Consider the following 16,648-nt stretch of genomic DNA (forward strand, 5'->3'; position numbering starts at 1 on the left):
TAGCTATGGTGGAAGATTAGAAAATATGAGAGGAGAATCAGGAAGAAAGTGAGGTTGTAGCCCAAGGGGAGTCAAGCCAAATGGCTTGGGAAAGAGACCATTTCCCACTTTGTACTCTAGGTAGAGTCACCAGTACGTATAGAATGAAAATTCCAGACAGGCACTCTTGGGGATACCAGGCCACATTTTAATGTTATCCTGATTCATTAAGCCAAAGAATGCTGGTGCTGAAAGGGGTTGTATGGAACAACTGGTCTTGTCCTTTAATTTTACAGAGAAGGAAACACAGACCTAGATACTCTAAGTGGGTTTCAAATTTCCTCCACATTCCAACTCTTAATTGCATCGTTCTAATTGCTTCGAATTTAACCACACTTCTTATTCCAGAGAAAGGTTATTCTCTAACATCAGTCGAGCTATTTTGAGAAATTATCTTCTGTGAGTTCCTCGATTATTAGTACAGCATCCCCACAAGTTGAAGTACATCCAAAGAGTATTAGTCACTATAAAATGGACTTTCCTTTTAGCCAGATCTCTCTTTGTCTTTTTCTGTTACATAATATCTTGTTTTTGACATTATTAGTTTCCGTTGTTGTCTTTTAATAAACACAAATTGTTTATAAACACAAATGAGCTATATGATTTTTTATTCCCTTTCACGGTATAATATCATCACATTTTTTCTATGTCTTCTCTGGACCTGAAGGCAAACATGGTCATAAATCAGGAATATATACTCAAATGACTACAAGGAACAGGCAGGTAACATGTCCTATTTAAATCTCTTTTAAAGGGGCCACCTGCTTGCTACTGAGCTTCAGATGATTTTTCTCCATGTGGAAACATAGACCCAAGATAGTAGATCTTTCAATTTTTTAGCATTTTCCAAAAATTCAGATTTTTATTGAAATGTTACTGTCTTTAGTTCATTTTTTTTCCCCCACACTCAGCAGACAAATTGAAATGTTGATGTACTGAATTTAACCTCAAAAGCCACTACTTGGCTAGTCTCTGGTTTAAATCCTATTCGTATAACTTTCTACCTTTGTGGCTTTAGATTGTAATTCTCTGGGCTTCTTTAATTATCTGTAAAATAAAAATAATAATTACTGTCTAAACTATGGTAATGTGTATTATATTTGTTCCTATATGGTACGCATCTATCACAAGGTATCTGTATAACAGGCACTCAATGTTAGCTTGTGCATCTGATTGTAAGCTGCTCATACTCCTATTTCTTTTAAATTTATTTTTAATGTTTTAATTACAGTTGACATTTATATAACTCCAAATAAGTCTAATACTCCCTTGACATCATACACAGTTATTAAAATATTATTGATTATATCTCCTATGCTATACTTTACGTTCTCATGACCATTTTATAACTGCCAGTTTGTATTTCTTAATATTTTCCAACCCTCTCTCCCACCTGGCAACCATCAGTTTGTTCTCTGTACCGTGTTTTTTTTTTTAGTTTAAATACATTTTAAGTTTTCCTTAAAAACAATGCCTCTGCTCCAAATAAATCAACGTCAAAATAAATGAAGAGTTCAAGATAACATCAGTCTCATTTGTCCAACTCTTGGTTTGTGGATGAAAAGCAACAGCCAGCTATGATGATAACAGGTGATATATCCAAATGGCCAAATTCATTAACATTTTTCCATTTCTAAATCATCTTTAAAGAAAATTATATATGGGGGTCACACCATCCTGATGGTAGTTCAGCAGAGCAACCGTGCCATCTGGATCCATGTTTTCGCCAATAAAGAACTAGTAACTAGTAGGTTTTTGTTTTGTTTTGTTTTGTTTTTTTTGTTTTTTTAATTAGCAAGGATGTGCTTGATTTGTTCTGTAGCCCCACTCATAATGTGCTGGCTGGAAAATTACTGCTATTGCCCATGGGAACATAGGCTGTCACACATAGGAACATAACATTCTAACAATAAGCTTTCTGCTTCTGTAACCCCGCTTGCACACCCAACCACTGGGTCAACAGGTAGTGAATAGAAGAAAGATAGCCCTTTGTGTCAAGACAGAATGAAGAATGGAGTTTGGGGCTTAAAAATCCTGTACCTCTACATTTTGAGGCTGCTTAATTTAGGGTCTGCATACCCCTGGCAGATCCAGCTGGCTGAATAAAGAGTGTGTTCCTATAACTCACTAAGTTCTGGTGGTCCGTGTGTCTTTCGGGGGTGGGTGGCTACAACAATAAAACACTTTACTCTTTCTGATTTCTGGTCTTCAAGTTGATTGACTTCATGTAATCTTTGGTGTAGTTCTTGTAGGCCTCTTTTGTGAGGCAAGTTTCCCCCTTGATGGTTTTCCAAGTGATGGTTCATGACCAAATGGACACCAATGATTATCACCGAATCTTCGCCTTCCCGGCCTTCAGCAGAGGCATTTGCACAAATGAGTAAGCTATCAACGTTATCCTCTGTGCTATGACATCTTCCCCTCCACTTCTAGACACAGCCGTCCAAGATCTCCCAGGTCTTGTAGATGTCAAGGAACATTTCATCATAGCTGATAAAGTTCCCATGTTTGGTCATGATGGCAGCTGGAAGGACCCCGCAGAGGTGCCGGCTTAGCAGGAGCCTGAAGCTCGATGCAGCTGTAGCAGTGCTCAGAGGTGTGGGTGGAAAAGCTATATTCCTTAAAAATCATTCCAGGATCTGTTCACAAAATCTTAAATTAGACTCTATCTTAGAGATTCTATGTGAACATTATTCATCTCCCTTCCCTCCAAAGTTGAATGTTCTTTTGCTTCTTGCTTTCCAACTTCAAGGTCTCTTAATGGTAGTACGACATATAAATTTTGTCTCTGTGTGGCTTGTTTTTTAATTGCGGTATAATTTACATGCAATGAAGAGCGTACGCCCTAAGTATAGATTGATGGATTTCAACAAATGTTTAAATTTGTGTAATTCAAAACGCAATAAAGATAAAATCATTTCCTTCACACCCCCAAATTTTCTCATTTTTTCAGGGGCACACTCCCTGTGAATTTCTCTGACATTACAAACAGTTAATTTTGCTATTATTGATCTTCATATAAATGGAATCAAACATTGGGTACTATTTTGTGATGTATGCTATTGTTTAATCTAATGTTTTGAGGATTTGACCTTTGTTATTACAGACATCAGCAGTATCTCTTTATTCCTGAGTATTATTCTAGTGTAGGGATACACTATAATTTGTTCATACGTTCTCCTGTGAAAATTCTTATGAACATATAAGAATTTTCCTGGACATACATTTTCAATTTTTTTTGTAAAAATACCTGGAATAAAAGTGCAGGGTTATAGGGTAAGGTGTGTGCTTGACATAAAAAGAAATTGCAGATTTCTTATGTGATTGTATCATTTAAAAAATACCACCAGCAATATTCTTGCTAACATCAGGTGCTGCCTTTCTTTTGAAGTTTAGTCAAGAAAACAAGGGTGAACATGGAACTAGGCTCATGTGTTGTCCTTCTTTCAGGAATTATAGTTATAGGCTGTGTTTTCCCCAAAGCCTGAAAAAAAAGTCATTTCATATATTTTATCTTATTTCGTTGATTTTTATGGCAGGGAGATAAACCAGATATCCAATACTCTGCTGTGGCCAGAACTGGCAGTATATATACATCATTATCGCAGCTCCCCAAAAGCTAGTTGCTTTTCTTTCTTCCAATTCTCATTTCCCACTCTTCAATCCCTACAAAATATTTAGTATTTGAAACTCAATCAAATGGAAATATCATTAAACCAGAAATAACTAAGCAATACTTTGATTGAAACAAAATAAATGGCAACAACCAACTCGATATAAAGGAATCTGTTTTTCAATTATTCATTCATTTTTTTATTAAGCATTATTGGGGTGACACTAATAAAATCAAATAAGTTTCAAGTGTACAATCTAATAGTATGTCATATATATTGCATTGTGTGTTCACCACCCAAAGTTAGATTTCCTTCCATCATCAAATATTTGACCTCTTTTACTCTTGTCTATCACACCTCCCTTCCCTCTGATAACCACTAATCCACTGTTTGTGTCCATGATTCTGTTTGTCATGTATGTTTGTTGCTTTAAGTTTATATCCCACATATGAGTGGCATCATATGGTTCTCAACTTTTTTTGTCTGACTTATTTTGCTTAGCATGATTATCTCAAGATTTATCCATGTTGTAGCAAATGGCAGTGTTTCATCTTTTCTTATGGTTGAGTAATATTCCATTGTGTGTGTGTGTGTGTGTGTGTGTGTGTAAATACTCAGAAGAGGGATTGCTGGGTCATATCATAATTCTATTTTTAGTTTTTTGAGGAACCTCTATACTGTTTTCCATAGTTGTTATACCAATTTACATTCTCACCAGCAGTGTATAAGGGTTCTTTTTGTCCACAATTTCCCCAACACTTGATATTACTTGCCCTCTTGACTATAGCCATTCTAACAGGTGTGAGATGGTATCTCACTTTGGTTTTGATTTGCATTTCTCTAATAGCTAGTGAAGTTGAGTATCTTTTCATGTCTGTTGTCCACTCATATGTTTTCTTGGGAGAAGTATCTGTTCAGGTCTTCTGCTCAATTTTTAATTGGATTTTTTATAAGTTATTTTTATATTTTGGATATTAGGCCCTGATCAAAGGCATCATTTGCAAATATTTTCTCCCATTTGAATGGTTGCTCTTTGCCTTGTTGATGGTTTCTTTGCTATGCAGAAGCCTTTTTGTTTGCTATAGTCTCATTTACTTATTTTGTTTTTACTTCCCTTGACTTTGAGGTCAAATTCTTAAATCTTCTCTAAATCTAAAGTCCATAAGTTTAGTACTCATGTTTTCTATGGAATTTATTGTTTCAGATTTTCTATTCAGGTCCTAGATTCATTCTGAGTTGGTCTTAGAGCATGGGTGATAGACAACAGTCTAGTTTCGTTCTTTCGCATGTCTCTTTCCTGTTTCCCTAGCACCATTTATTAAAGAAGATTTCCTTTCTCCATTTTTTTTTTGGCTCCTTTAAAAAAATATTTGCCAATATATATGGAGGTTTACTTCTGGACTCTGAATTCTGTTCCATTGGTCTGTGTGTCTGTTTTTGTGCCAATACTATGCTGGTTTGATTATTGTCACTTGGTAGTATAATTTGAGGTCAGGCAGAGTGCTACCTCTGGCCTTGTTCTTTTTTTCTCAGGATTGCTTTGGCTATTCAGGGTCTTTTGTGCTTCATTTATTTTTAATTCATCCATTCTATGTATATGCATTGAATACTTACTGTTTGTAAAGCACAGAGCTAAATATTGAGGGTTGGACAAAGAATAAGAGAGACATAATTTTTTTATTATGATTTGTAGAGATAAAGCCTGAAAAAAATATCTCGTTGTGAAAAGAAGAGCATTACAATAGACTAGATGCCAAGACTTTTCTTTGGTTGACATCTATCTTGATGAATTCACCATGGTTTGGGATCCAGAAAACTGATCTTGTCTTAGTTCTAGATATAATCAAGTCCTCAGCAAGTAATTAACTTGAGTAACTGAGTAACTGAGAGTAACTGAGCTCACTAGAGAGTAAAGTACTTTAATCAGATTAGCAATTTCTTAATTTCTATGAAGATCTCTACCATAGTGTCTGCTCTCACACCCTCAGGTCAAAGTATTCTTTCATTGTACACAAGACTACTATAATTAGGAAATGTTTTGTGAGAATGACGTCAGCACAAAGACTGTTAAATGATAAGAATAGTTTCTGGCACCAGGCTCTGATAATCTAATGCTTCATCTCCAAAGTAATAATAGCTAATATTTATTGAGCCATACTTTCTCACAACATTTCAATGTGGTACATAAGGTTATAACCCTGTTTTACAAATTGAAACATGGAGGCACAGAAAGTTGAAGTAACAAGAAAGTGTCAGAGCTGGGATTCAAACACACAAAGTTTGGCTCAAGTCCAGTTCTCAACTGCTCTGAAAAATCCAGAACAGCATGATCAGATATATTGGTTCTTGGGATCAATAGTACATGTGTTGAGATTGCTTGAACATGCCACTTCTTTCTCTCTGTTTTTCTGTTTCTGTGGCTGGCTAACTTATCTTTGACTAAGACATCATTTCTTTAGATATGATAATGAATTAAATCACCTTTCAGTGAAGTGTGTTAGGTGGCTTGGAATAACTTTTCTTACTACATTATTATAAATCTATAGAGAGATATCAACCTGGAGCACTATGGGTAGTGTTTGCATTTAGAGATATTACATTTGGCTTTAGCATTTAAAAAATTTTAATTTGTTGTCATACATTTAACATGGCATGATTCCATATTTTAAACAATTCAGATTTTCATGGGTTCTCTTTAAAAAAATATCAGGAAATTAGAAGTAATGGATTCACATTCCACATAGTGGCAATCTGCTGGATGGAGTTCTGCAAGGGCTATATTCATGAGCAACTCCTGCTTAAGGACTTCAGGCATTTTCATTAGTATTCTTTGATATTCAATTTAACATGAAGGAATATAATTACTAATAGGATTTCATCAAACTGCATATGGATCTAACTTATTTTTAATATTCATAGAGGTTTCTATAATCAGAGTGCATTATTTGTTTAAACGTTTCCTTTTAAAATACATTAAAATTTATTTTTATGAGAAGCTGCCTATTGTGATTGTTAAGCGCATGGCTTTGAATTTCTGTTCTGCTGTTTAGTAGCTTTGGAACCTCAAGGAAGCTCTTTCACTTCTCTGCATCCCAGTTTCCCTTATCTATAAAATGCTGATTAAAAAATAGGCTTAGTTCGTAGACTTGTATAAGAATTAAGGAAAGTGCCTGATATTTAATAAGTGGTTTTTAGATCATTTATTTTCCCCTATTGCACACAATAATATGAGGGTCACCTTTTTGAATATTTATAAATATTTCTTATATTATTTTTTTCGAAGTAGAATCACTGATTTAAAAATATCTGTGCTTTAAAATTTTATAATTAGTGTATTGAAAAATTACCCACCAGAGTGTTTCAATGAAATACCTATCAATATCTGTGCTCTGATAAATACCAGGAATTACTATTTTAAAAAGATGGCAATATAATGTTTAAGAAGTGACTTGACTTTGTTATTTTATTTTCTATTTCTCTGATATTTAGTGAGCCTGCTTGTAATATTTATTTAACTCTGTGTGATATTGTGGTTTAAAATAAGAAATACATATTTGGTCTTTGTCACCATTTCTGAAACAGAGGTCCTAAAATTCTTGGAATTTCCTAAGTGCAAGAGTAAGAAAAGTATCTTCTGCTATATTAATGAGGTGGCTTTTGGACCCTACCTAAAGGTGAGGGACTGGTTGCTGGGAGAATCAACCACGTAATTAGAGGGTTAGAATTCTCAGCCCCTAGGCCCACCCACTTATGGGGTGAGGAGAGGGGCTGGAGATTGAGTTCACTTGCCAGTGCCTAATGACTGAATTAATCAAGCTTATGTAATGAAGCTTTAGGAAAACCACTTAGCACCTATAAACATTTATTAACTCATGCAGTTTGTAAGTCTCAAGAATCTGGGAGCAACTTTGCTAGGTGGTTCTCTCTCAAGGTCTCTTAGGAAGTTTCAGTCAAGCTGTCAGCCAGGACTACAATATCTGAAGAAATGAGTGTCTGCTTCTGAATTCTTGTGGCCTCTGGCAGTAGGCTTCAATTCCTCAGCATGTGGGACTCTCCATAGGACTGCTTATAACATGACTTCCCTTAGAGCATTACAGAAGTTACACTCTTTTTATAACCTAATATTTAAAAAACACAGTGTCATTCCTGCCATTATTTGTCGGAAGCAAGTTACTAAGTATACCCTATTGTTATTTGTTGGAAGTGTGTCACTGAGACTTGTCTACACGCTAGGAGAGAGAAAATTAACTTTACCTATAGAAGGGAGGAGCATCAAGGAATCTGTGGACATGGTTTGAACACCTCGGCACTGAACTTTTTGAATCCTTCTATGAATTATTTGTTCATGAGTGTGACCATTTTTAAAGTACAGCTTATAGGGCTCTGGTATATATGAAAATCTATAAGCTCCAAGCCATTATATTGGGGTAACAAAATAGTCATTTAAAAAATATTTCTCCCATCGATCATAGAGTAAATGACTAAGTGTATGCCTGAAATGTGGATAGGACCAAATTCTACATATACTATGTTTGTTTTTTTATATACACATACTTTTTCACTTAAAGGAAACACTTTATGGGTTCTATGGGCATACATGAATTGCCAGTATTGCTGGTCTTGTGCTTTGGAACCATTATTAAATCAAATAAGAGTTAGTTAAACATAAGACTGTAATGCCACAATAGTCAATTTGATAACAGTGATGGTTTCTAAGTGACTAAGGAGCAGGTAGTGTATATAGCATGGATACCATGGACAAAGGGATGACTCATACCCTGGGCAGGACGGAGAAGGACGACATGAGATTTCATCGAACTTCTCAGAACAGTGCCTATTTGAAACATCCGAATTGTTTATTTCTGAAATTTTTCATTAAATAATTTTAGACAATGGTTGACCTTGGTAAATGAAACTTGGGAAACCAAAACTGTGGATCAGGGAGGCTACTATATTCATCAGGAAATCTAATATGCCGTCTCCCTCTCTTCTTCATTCACCTACTCCTTAGCTATTAAACAAAGCAATCCTGCTTACAGAGAATATAGGGAAGAAAATTTTAAAAATATAAACAGCTTACTTGCAGTTGTAGCTTTTTAGCTGCCCTTTTTTCTATTGTTCCCATAAGGTTTTAGTCTCAAAAACTAGATCCACGAAGTCAGACCTGTGCCCACTGCTCTAAGAGCTCAAATCTCTGCAAGTGGAGAAAGTGGCAATTTCGAGGGTCATACATTTTTTTCCTAACCTACGTTAACAAATTTCACTAAATTTTGAAAATCTATGGTGACTGTGTCTTGAAATTTTCCGGCGTGAATTCTTCCTCAGAATGCTGTGGATTTCTCTGTAGAACACTAGTGAGAAAGATGCAACCTGCCAACTTCTTTTCAGTTTGATTTGAATTACCCTTACATCCCTGAAACCCATTCAATTCAAAATGGCACTTATTCATTGAGAAATTCTATAACATTGAATCTCAAAGAAAATAGGTGGACTGAGATCTGTCAACTTCCCAAGAGGCTCCCAGATCCAGGTGTAAACTCACCCACAATGCACCTCTTCTCCCAGAACACAAAGGGATAAAAGAGGTAGATTTTTCCCAAACAGCAAAAGGTACTGCACTGTTCCTTCCCACAGGAAATTAGCCCAAATTCATCAGCTTTATATTATCGATGTATCAGTTTGCTTGAGCTGTCATAACAAAATATCACAGATTGGGTGGCTTAAGTGACAGAAATTTATTTTCTCAAAGTTCTGGGGCTAAAAGTCATTCATCAAGGTGCTGGCAAATTGTTATTCTGGCTTGTAAACTACTTCCTTTTCTCTATGCTCACATTACCTTTCCTCTGCATGCCTGCAGTGAAAGAAGGCTTTGGTGTCTTCTCCTCTTATAAGGATACCAGCCCTACCAGATTATGATCCTGCCCTTATGACCTCATTTAATCTCATCTAGATATCTCCCTACATGCCTTATGTCCAAATACAGTAACATTGGGGCTTAGAGCTTCAATTTAGTAATTTTGGTGGGACACAATTCAGTTCATAACAATTGGTATTAGTGCTTCAATAGATATGAGGCTAATGTGTTCTTTGAATTTTGGATTTTGGTATTAATAATATTTAAAGTAAGCCCAGCATCTTAAACAAATAAATTATTGTGTTTTTTTTTGTAAAAATATGTAAATGCTCTGAATTAAATAATAGTCTTTATTTTCTACAGACATTGACCTTTTAAAATATTTACTGATTATATCTATGCTCTAGTCAGGCATGAAGATTAATCAGCAACTTTAATTCCTTACAAGTAATAATTCTAGCAATTTCACGTGTGTGTAGTTGAGGAGATGTGAAAAGAAGAGGTGTTCCTAATTCTTTTAAGAACAATCCATTCCAGCATAATTTTTAGCCAAATCATACATACCCCAAGAGGCAGGGACTGTTAGAACATAGAGCTAACATTTATTGATGATGTATTATATATTCGGAACATTGTGTATCTTACCTATTGTACTTTTCAATCATATTAGGTGTGGATTCTATCCATTTGAGTTTAGATAGGAAATTAAGGTTCGGAGAGTTTAAATAATTCAATGTCTCCTGTCACAAAACTAATAAATAACAGAGGCCAAATTCAAATTATGTTTCTGATTCCAGAACTCATGGTCTAGGTCAGGAAGAATACATAATATGACAATTCTTCTCTAACTCTTTTAGAGCATTTGATCCTTTTCTAAGCAAAGGGAATATTGACAGATTTTTCTATCATCCTTATGAACCAAGTCCTGAACATTCACTGTTAAATTTTTTTTTTTTTTAATTTACATCAGTCCTAAGATAGGATATATTTAACAGCTTTGCCTTTGCCCAGCCTTTCTCCTTCGATATTATTTGTCATGTCACTGAATTCTAGCCTTCTCCTCCCGCTCCCAACCCTACCACTTAGGTTATACACAGAAGGTATGTCTTTTTTCTCTGCAGTCTTCCAGGTAGCTATACATTGACAAACTACCTAATATCAATTTGCGTCTGATTTAATTGTTTTCAACTCTACATACTTCTATATTTTCCACCATGCTGACAAGTTTAGAAGCCTGCAAACTGTAGTTCTGAGACACTTTACCAAGCTAGTAGCTTAAGTGCCAACTTTCTCAAGTTGTGACATTGAGAAATATGGGCAGAAGTTTGGAAAGTAGGAGGAGCTGAAAGATTTGTAAATATTGACCCAGCATCATTAGAATACACACTTCAGGGTTTTTGTGAGGATTAGCCCTGAAGTTCTTATAGGTGTGGTCAGTCAAAAATGTTTCTCCAGTAGCTGAGAACCCATTGCTGGCTCATGAGTTCCAGCACAACTATGATAATAGCTTCATAGTATTCTGCTTTTGATCCTCTGTTCTTTCCAGCACCTTTGTAACCAATTCTCTGTACCTTGCTTGAACTACCTAAGTGATGTTTAATATTAAGACCGGAAACATATGCAGTCAGCTTTTCTTTCTCCATGCAGTATTTGTTAAAAACAGAGTTCTGAATTTTAAAAGTATTAGTCTTTGGCACATTAAAACTCGAAGACTAAATTTATAGTAAAAAGCACATAATATAGTCTCTGTAAGATTTACTACTGTTTCAAGAAAAAAATCTGCTAGTACTTTATGAGTTTATGAAATTTCTTGTCATTGGATCTAAAGAAAAACTATGATTTTTTCTTTAGAAACTATAAAACAGATCCCACTTAGGCCTGTGAGATTTGAATCCAAATCACTTAAATGCTTGTCAATAGATTGAGCATATACAGTTATATAACTTAAAAGGAATACAGAATTTGGAGAATTGTGTTTAAAATCTACTACTCTGTAAAGTTTGGAAATTATTCTTTGCCGTCCTTAGCAATAAAATGAGTCCTTGCATGGATTAATTCTAAGGTTTGTTTCAGTCCCTAGATTTTAATTTTGTTCTATTGTAATTGAAAAGCTATATCTGAATCATTAATGTAGTCAATGAGGCCTGTTCTTGGCTCTATTCCATGCTAAGGGCATTTATCTCTGAGTCTCATATTCTTCATTTATATAATGAGAGATATGAAATAGAGATATGAAATGTTTCTTACCTTCTCTAAAATTATCTTTGATTCCACTTTGATTGTGTTTTGTTTTGAGTAATAGTTAAATCATCAGATGGCTCTAAACCTCAATTTTCTTATCCATAAAGTTGAATAACATTGTCTTTTCTGCTGACCATATTGGGAATCAAATGAGATATCGGATATAAAAATGACTTGTATAAAATTCTACAATATAATATTATGATTCTATTATTTAGTATAACAGATGAATGTATATTTGGAGGTGTTTATACATTTATATGCACACATTTAATTTTATTGAAGTATCTGTGTTTCACAACACTTTCTTTGAAGTTGAGAGATTTATGGTAGTAGCCATCCTTATAGGGATCTGTCACTTTATCTCATTAGGTTTAATTAAAGCCATAGCTACTTAGTGAAGAAATTGGCCTTTTATTTGGGACACAGATGTTTAGCCAACACCCAACCAGTCAGCTCTTCAAATACTGTTTAATTAATTTAAAACCTATTGAAGCTGGATAAATAGACACATGATTATATAAGTCCTACAAATTTTAGAAGTGCCATTCTAATTTTTTTTTTTTTTTTTTTTTTGAAAATCAAAAGAACATTGCCATCATAGAATCCTAAAGCTGAAATAGACTCTCTGCTTCTGAGTTTTTTCTGACATTCAAGGTAGTTATTTCTTCCATGCTTAAACCTCTTAGAGAGGTTATTTTACAACCTATGATACCTACATACATTTTTTAAAAGATCCTGTGTGCAAATTTAAGACAGGAAAAAATATTCAGAAGATAGATACTCGCTGGAATAATAATAACAATAATAATAATTTAGTAATAATAATCGCAATTCTGGAATTCAGTTTAACCTTATATACTCTGTTCACCTTTTTGAGGTTTATAATTCTATAAGCAGCTTTGTTCTGCCATTTTGCTTTATATCAATTGTCCAAAGATTCTCATCTAAATTCTAATCCTATTCTTCTGGCCTATTTTATTTATTGCTGAGTTATTCTCTATTGTCCAAACAAAACAGATTCTGTATCTAGCTATTTTTCTATTAATCGAGAATGGGGTTTTGAGTAAATCAGATTGATTATAACAAGCTATGTAGTATGTTATTTCTTCATAGATTATAATTGAAGTAATGACAGATTAGCTCAGAGTAAAGTAAGTGTGGGTAATCCAAGATCTAGAGTCTCAGATCTGCTGTTCTTTTAATTCATGCCCTGGGGAAAACTGGCTCTTACCAGCATAGACAGGTATCATAATTATACCAGTAAGGCAATTTAATCATTGAAATGTAAGAGTAAATTTCTAGTAATAAGAATATGATGTGTCTGTATAAAACAGCATTTTTTTAAAGGAAAAAAATTCTCAAACTTACTTTTAATAGAAAATGAAAATGCATTATTATTATTTTCTTTATTTTGCAGGTCAGAAAACCAAGGGTCAGACAGGTTAAGGAATTTATCGAAGATCTCTACTAGGAAGTGACAGACCTATGATATAGCTTCAAAACTCATGCTCTTAACTTCTATATTCTTTCTGCCACTTTTAAAATTGTTATATGTGCTAAAGCTAAAAGTCAGAAAAGTTCATATAAGAAAAAAAAACTTTGAATGTTGTTACCAGATGTGGGGAGTAGGGTGAAGGAGGAATTGAGAAAGGAGGTCAAAAGGTACGCACTTCCAGGTACAAGATAAATAAGTGCTAGGGATGTAAGGTATAACATGATGGCAGTAGTTAACAGTGTCTTATGATATATAGAAAAGTTAAGAGAGTAAATCCTAAAAGTTCTCATCACGAGGGAAAAATATTTGTTTAACTTTTTTCACTATATGAGGTGATGGATGCTAACTAAACTTATTGTGTAATATAGGCATGTCGAACCATTATGGTGTACACCTTAAACTTATAGAGTGATGTATGTCAATTAGCTCTCAATAAAACTGGGGAAAATTTTTGACTTAAAAAAAAAAAAAAGACTTCCTAATATAGAGGTTGGTTCTATGAATAAACTGGACCAAGAATAGATACATTTATTTTCTTTGTTACACTTTCTTCAAAAACAGAGTTTTCTATCTGAATACATCTTTTAACACTATTTAGTTTTTGAGATCAACTCAACCACAGATTAAATAATTTTTATCTGATTCAGAAGAACATTCATTCCTTCATTATCAAGTGTAATGTACCATCGCTATATTGATTTTTCACTTTAATCTAAATATATAAGGAAATATACCTTTTCTATCTACTTTGCTTGAGCTTTATAATCATAGATGAACAAAAGGACATTTTTACTATTTTTTCCCATCAAAACTCATTTTACACATTTTATTTTTTAAGAAAGATAGGGATTATATAGATAAGTAGTCATCTTTCTTCTATGAAGATTTCTTATTGGTTGAGAAAAGAATTGATGCAGTCTCAGGGTTTTTCAAAGTATAATTTTCCAAAAACTGAAGTGTATGAATTTCATACAAATATGTCGTAAGAAAGTGTCAAATATTGGCTTCATTTATTAATGAGAGATTCAGTAGAATTATAAAGCTGGTACAACAGAGGATAGGAAAAATAGCTATATCTAGTCAATTAATTTTTAAAAATGTTGAAATTAAATTACATTAGATATAAAATTGGTTAATTTTCTATAGGGCAATCGAATCATAATTTTTCATTATCTTTCTACTAGACAAAAATCATTTGTACTGCTCATGAGTAAAAATCATTTGCAACTTATGCTTTCTCCCTTCCCCCACAATTTAACATCAAATTTTTCAGAGTGTAGGCCTAACCAATAGTAAAGAGTAAGTTTAAAATATGGATTCTTCTAGAAAACTGGATAATCTTGGGAAGAACTATTATACAATGCTCCACTGTATCATTGAAAAGACCTACAGTCATTAGTTTCCCTTATTTTTCAGTTGAGATAATTTTTCATACTACTCTCTACTCCATTAAAAAATAATACTTTATCTAATACTTTTTGTCAATGCTTTGCATGCAATATTTCACTTAGTTTACAAATGAATATCGACGAGCATAAACCTTTCATGATTATTTCCTTGGAAAAAAATCTTAGGAGAATAAACGTGGAAATGAGTTTAAATGTTTTTGAAGGTTATCGATATACATAGCCAAATTCATTTCCACAAGATGTATACCAATCTATACTACTTATGTAGAATAGTATACTCCAATCATCATACTGACAGAATTGAGCATCATTATCTTAAAAATCAGGCCATTTGATAGATGCAAAATAAAATCTTATTTCAATTTACTTATACAATATGTCGTTACTAGTAAAGTTGGTTTTTTATTATTTCCTTTTAAAATTGTTATTTGCTTATTTTTCTATTTAGATATTAGTGTCCACATTTTTGAGTCCTTTTAGCTTTTAATTTTTAATTTGTCATAAATAGTATTATTAGAATATTTTATGAGGAATAACAATACCATAAGTGAGACTCATTTATGTTAACTTGAAACTCAACATAAGATTATACTAAAAAATGTAATGTTTCCTCTTGTTTCATTAAAACTCCTTTATTTAAAAAAATGTTTTATATGAAAACTATATATAAAATAATGTTAATAAGGGTGGAGAACTGAAACTACAGAAACTAGAGATATTTGTAAATGCATAATTCTTTGCAAATTGATGACATTAATTACTTTAATAAATAAACAGTATAGCTTTAGGGGATTATATCTTGAACAATTTAGAGTAACTGGGCAATCTTTCATAATAGCTTCAATCATTTTTTGTGACATGCTTGTAAAATAAACTCAAGAATTGAAACTAAAGTATACCCAGGGTTGTTATTTACGTTGCATGTAAAGTGTTATGTAATTATATGTATGTACATATATATATGTATGTTTTAAAGGTTTTCTTTGTTACTACTATAGTAGGTCCCTTTAAAAGATGGTTATGTGTTTTTTAAATTATCTTCGAGGACTAGAAAAAAAGGTAACCGAATTAAAGCATTAACTATTGTAATGTTTTTAAATTGGTAACAATTACATATATAATCACAATTATAAACAATAAATAACATGTTTAAATAACAAAATCGTTATATATAATGTATATGTGTGTGTGTGTGTGTATATATATATATATAGAGAGAGAGAGAGAGAGAGAGAGAGAGAGAGAGAAATACACAACATAGAGGACAAGAAAAGAATTACGATTGTAAATATTGGAAAAAAAATGAATTTTTTGAGCTTTGTAGAATCCTGAATAAATCAATGCATATACAATTATAGTAACCTTTGGGATCACTTTTTTTGTTTGACGTTGTTGAGGATGAGGAGGTGGGCTCCCAAAGAAAATATGAGCCTTTTATGTTCTCTGGCGAGGTCCAGAGACTCACTAGCCTGAAGTGTGATTCATAGTGAACCTACAGTCCTTCGATTTCTTTACCCTCCTTCTATCCCTCCCTTTGCCGCGGAAGCCTATGATTAGAAGCGTGGCGGTGGGGAAGAGGTGTAGGACAGAGAGGAGTTAAGGGGATGAAATAGCAGAAAAAAAAGTCCTGGGAAAATTCTGCGTCCCTCGCCCCAACACATTGCGAGCTCCGGGGGGCTTGTTTCGCGCTGCGTGGGCCTCTGGCACCCGAGTCCCCTCGCCCAGTTCTGCCTCGGCTGCTTGGGCTGTGGGTTCGAGCCTGTGTGGGAGTGACCCGGTGATGCCCACCTGCCCTTCGACCTGCTCTGCACACTTCGAGTTCCCCGAAGTCCTCCAGGCGCCTTCTCTCTCTCATTTTACTAGTAGTTGAGTGAGGGGCGGGAGCAAACAGTTGGCTCTTCCCTCAAACTCCCACGCCCCCAGAGGCCCAGTAAATGCCACAGATACCGCAGGGGTCTGTGTACACGCTGTGGGAGTAGGACCCCAAACCCCT

General features: G+C 34.1%; 1 pseudogene; it reads right to left on the reverse strand.

Annotated features, from left to right (window-relative positions):
* Positions 1-1,655: 1,655 nt before the first annotated feature.
* On the reverse strand, positions 1,656-2,555 carry LOC118613834 (annotated as a pseudogene).
* Positions 2,556-16,648: the final 14,093 nt, after the last annotated feature.

This window comes from Rousettus aegyptiacus, unplaced genomic scaffold, assembly GCF_014176215.1.
Source record: "Rousettus aegyptiacus isolate mRouAeg1 unplaced genomic scaffold, mRouAeg1.p scaffold_m13_p_2, whole genome shotgun sequence".
Classification (NCBI taxonomy): Eukaryota; Metazoa; Chordata; class Mammalia; order Chiroptera; family Pteropodidae; genus Rousettus; species Rousettus aegyptiacus.